Source organism: Adiantum capillus-veneris, chromosome 12 (genome assembly GCF_014529385.1).
Source record: "Adiantum capillus-veneris isolate H3 chromosome 12, ASM1452938v2, whole genome shotgun sequence".
NCBI lineage: Eukaryota > Viridiplantae > Streptophyta > Polypodiopsida > Polypodiales > Pteridaceae > Adiantum > Adiantum capillus-veneris.
This window is the reverse complement of record NC_140942.1, coordinates 158330987-158336350: the sequence shown is the minus strand read 5'-3', so window position 1 is coordinate 158336350 and position 5364 is coordinate 158330987.

The following is a 5364-nucleotide window of genomic DNA, read 5'->3' as shown; positions in this document are numbered from 1 at the left end:
ATTTTGTCAGAGCTACCAACACTCATGCCTCCTTGTTGAAAGTACACATTCTTTGTTAGCTCTAGTGTTGGGAAAGAAACAATTGGTGCAGTTTTGTTACAATAAGATCCACACAGGATGCAACCCATCTACTTTTCAAGTAGGGTCATAAATGCCTTGGAGAGAGGCTACACATAGGTAGAACTCATGATGCTTTCTCTCATGTTTGTGATGAGAAAGTTTAGATCCTACTTGCTACCAAAACCTTTTGTAATTCTTACTGTAGAAAATTTGTTCCCTTGGGTGTCATCTCAAATGAATCTTAGTAGTAGGATCTCAAGATAGTGTGCGTGCACAATTGCTAGGGATTCTCACTAATAGGGTACATGAGAAGTAGATTAAGGTGCCTGAAGTAAAGACCCTACCATTGCCACCACCAAAAATTTTTCCTAATGCTTTTACCTTGTTCTTTGATGGATCTTTTCAACGAGCCACAAGAAAAACAAGGGGAGGGCTAGTGTTGCTCAATCCAAGTGGAGAGGTGGTCATGAAAGAGAAGTTCAATCTACCAAGTTCAACTAGCAACAATGAAGTAGAGTATGACATACTACTTCATGGTTTGAAGATGTGCATTAGTCAAGGTATACAACGTCTCATGGTAATGGGGATTTACTTCTCACTGTCAAGCAGATTTTAGGCATTTGGGCATGCAAGAATGAAAATCTAAGAACAAAAGTTCATGCCATTCGTAGGTTGTTTAAGTGGTTTGAAGAAGTGCAACTATATCGTATTCCCTGGAAAAAAAATGAAGATGCCAATTTACTTGCACAACAAGCAGTTACATATGTCGAGAAATAACGGAAGGTCATCATGGTGGCAGCAAATGTCAAGAAATCAAGGTACCAAGGAATGGAGTCATTGGCTCCCATTATGCCTACATTTTGGAGGGCGAGTTTCCACAAGGCTTCACAAAGGCTCAAAAGAGGAGGCTCATAAAGAAGGCAAGTGTCTATCTCTCTTTAGAAGGCTCCCTCTATCAAAGAGAAAAGGATCAGGTGTGTAGAAGAGTACCAACAATGGAGGAAATTTCAGCCATTCTAGAAGGTTTGCATGAATAAACATGTGGTGGTCATTTTTCCTAAAAGTTAATTGTGAAGAAGATTTTGCTTGTGGAGTATGTTTGGCCAACCCTGCATGTGGACGTCCAACATTGGTGTAAAGGTTGTCACAACTATTAGGTAAATGGAATTAGAAGATTGATACATGGTCCAAGGCAAGTTGTACTTGATTGCAAATGGACCCTTCAAAAAGTGGGGCATTGATGCTATGGGTCCTCTGTCTAGAACGAAAAATGATAAACTCTATATTTTGGTGGCAATAGACTATATGACTAGGTGGGTAGAAGCACAAAGTGTGGCAAAGGTAAATGAGAGGACGGCGAGCAAGTTTTTCTACACTCACATATGTTGTAAATTTGGCACATCTTTGGAAATTTTTTCCAATAATGGCCCAAGGTTTAGGAAGGGTTTACTCATGGAAGTTTGTCATGTTTCTCGCATTGTCAAAAATTTGATCAAAGTGTAAATTAATCCACAAATTTACATGGCATGATTTTCATTAGTAGGCTATAGCTTCAAATACATAGAATATTCATGCATTAGATCATTTGAAAAATTTTATGATGATGAAGGCTACTTATGTAGCACCCGAGAACTCACTAAGAGATGTTTTAGGGTGGTCTAATGAAAAACATGCAAAAATAGCACACATTTTTTGGCATAGTTTAAGTTAAAAAGTTCTTACGAAAGACAATTCTAGAGTTGGAATCCATAGCCCCAAAAAATATGATTGAGATTAGCACGCTTAGAAGAAGCATTCACTAATGCACACACCTCTAATCATTCTACACTAAAGAAGAATAAGGCATCTCTCTCTCTCTCTCTCTCTCTCTCTCTCTCTCGTCTTTCATGATTCCATATACGCTCTCATAGGTAGGACCAAGCTCTTCAAATCATAAGAGTGAAAAATTTGTCCTCTACTAAATGTCACCTCACTGTAATCATTTTCCATTGACTGAACATGATTGATATTCCCTTTCTTATCATGTTGTTCTTCTTCCTTAACTCTCATGCATGTGTTTCTCCTTTTGGCTTGCTTCTGCTATTACTATTGTTGGGTTGGGTTGGAATTGGGACTTGAAAGGAGGATGCCCCTTCTTGCCACAATGCATACAAAGCTTTTTTGTTGAACGTCATTGTAAAAGTGCCCTTACTTTCCCCTAGCATAACACTTCTAGAGATGCATCTTGCATGGCAAGTGTTGATTCCTTCTTTTCAAGTACGGTAACTCGGTAATTAAATATTGGGGGTAAAAGCACAACAACTTTATCATCCTTGGATACCTCGCATCTAACGTAACAGTTGCATTTTAAGACTTGCTTTGATCAATCACCAGAATTCTTAAAAACTCCCTAAGCTACATGTGCATTATCACATTTATCTATGACATGGCCATCTTATCATACAAAGTTGATGACCCCTAGGGATTTTTCATCCTTGTGTAGGAGTTTAACATTAATGGTGAAAGATGAAACCCCTTTGTGTGCCATCACTTGATTGTTTCTCTAGAGGTGCTTGTATAATTGTCATAACTTCTTTTCCATCAAGTATCTCCTTAACTTGGTTTACTAAGTATGGAGCCCCTCACCATTGAATGTTCCAATGAGCATCTCTCAAGTAGTGCTATTGAAGGAGACTTATAACTTTGAGACTCCCTAAAAGGCCAGTGTTGACCTTCCCAAACAAGATTGAGCCCTACATCAACTCCAAAAAAGACAAACATGGAATGCACGACTATATTATGATTGGTTGGGCAAATTTTAAATTATAAGAGAGAGAGGTTAAAAAGGCCCTTTGATTGCTTCGTGTTAAGCTTAATTCCTTGTATCCTTGAAAATTTATTGCTTTGTGAACCCTTGATTAGGTTAATCAAAACGTGTTGCCAAATTTTGAGACAGGAAAGACATCCTAACAATGCAATGCTCTACTCCTAGGTGTGAAACCTCCTAAAACAGGCATGGTGGTCGAATCTAAAACTAGTAATAAAATTGAATGAATAAATAGGTATGTCCAATTGTGGTCACAAAATGGGGTCTCATGGTGAGAAATGGCCTTCAAAGAATCAACCAAATCATACACTAGATCCAAGCACCAAGCTGAAGTATGGGCACATCTCTCTCCAAACATAGAAAGTTTGGACACCTTACAAAGAGGTACCAAGAATAGAATAGACCAACTAACCAAGTTGCTCTTGTGGGTTCCTTTTGTTGAGAACCCTTTAAAAAGACTCTTTATCATTATTATATGCAATGGTCACGTGACATTCATGCTTCCTAAAAGTAGGGTGATAAAGGGTAATAGTTAAACCCAAATCCAAAAATGAGGCATTCGAGTGAAAGTTGAGGTAGAAACCTTCAAAACAAAAGTTGATTGGTTCAATAATGACATCACTTGAGCATGTACTACAAGTGCACCAATGAGAGGACATCCACATGCACAATTAATCCTTGGATCATTAAATCCCTATTCTAATTGTCAATAATCATGATTCCACTCTTTGCTTGACCATCCTTGATTGAGTGGCCCAAGAATGACTATCATGCTAAGCATGGGAGATTATTGCAACGAGTATTTCATTGGGGAAACCCTAATGAGAGTAAATTAAGAGAGATCATAAATGCTCATGCATAGAAGTAATTTTTGCCAATCAAAAAGAATTAATCATTGGCTCATTGTGCATCCAAAGAACTTGCCCCCTCGCATGGCTCTGATACCATAGTTTGATTACGGTGAAAACATTGACGAACCATTCATAATTAAGAGATAACAAAGCAAACAAAACTTGCATGTAGTATAAGAACTCTTCTTTCATAAGTGAAGCCAAGCATCTAGGGTTGACATTAGGTGTGATGGTGTGATTCCTTAGATCATGTTGCCACTAATTATCAGCCCTTCTTTTCTAGCGATGCTTTTTGACAAGTGATTGTATAGCTGCCAACAAGGATACACCTAGGCTACATCCGGATTATAGAGGACACACATGAATACTTACCAAATGTGATCCAAAGCAAGGTTCTCCCAAGGAACATAGGACATAGCCCATACCCTGCACTAGCCCATGCCACATCACTAATGGCTTATAACTCCATCAAGACGATTTATATTCATGACACGGAAGTGGCTCCATCTTGAGCTCTTGCACCTAAAGAACTTGCTTGACTTCCATGTACTATCCATCCATGTGATCCTCATTCATCATGTAGAGGGCATAGTGTGTAAGTGGTGCTTGCACCAAGTCAAGAAAATATCACATATAACCATCATCAAGAAGTACTCATAGTCTGTGACATAGGGTACCATCATCCGAACTAACTAATGAGGACTCACTATTAGCTACCACATAGAGGCAATCAAGAAACGATTATGAGAAGCATTGGCGTGTCTCACATTACTTTTCTCCATGGAGCGAGTAAAAGTGTCGAAGGGAAGAACATATACTACATGTCATATTTCACATTTCCCTTGTGTTGCCATGCCCTTTGGGTTGTTTCTAGGTTATCCTTCATCTCAAGCCCACCAAAGAGATAGATATAGTGTAGCCCTTGTTGTCTTGCTCTCACAAAGTGCTTGCTATGGAGAGAACCATGTCTCACTTTGGGCTTCTTTGAACATTAATTGTAGGAGTCGATCGTGGATTTCTCATTGCCTCATGCAAGACAAGATACATCCTTGCATTCCTAACCTACACGTGGTTTCTCATCTAAGGAGTCGTCATAGGATTTTCGACATTGAGTGAGTAAACTTGGTTGGAGTTCCTTAACCAATTCAACAAAGAACCCATGCATCTTTTAGGAATCATCCAAACTCTCTTGCAAACAAAGGATAGCATAGTATGTAAAAGTGTTAAGACCCTACATCCAAAACATGTCCAAATTGTTCAAGTTCTGGTCTTTTCCATTGTTTGGGAGAAATTGTGTCTAGTTTCAAAGATTACCAATGTAAGAGGATTGAGATTTTTAGTAAATCATGCAAATCTATCCATTTTTGCAAAAATGTAATGCTATTGACCTTGTTATTGCCTCTCCGAAATGAGCAACCTAGGTGCTTGACAATTTAGAACTATCATGGTTTCAAATGTTGCTACTATTCCTATGGTTTGCGTTGAGGTGGAACACACATAGCATGATAGTGAGAGAAGAGATAACAAAGACGGGAATGAAGCAATAGCACACTAATGCAGCATAGACAAAGCTCTCTCATTCTCTATTGAGACCAAAATTATAGAAATGAATGGTTAGCTCCTTGATTGACAATCTCATGTCCCCAC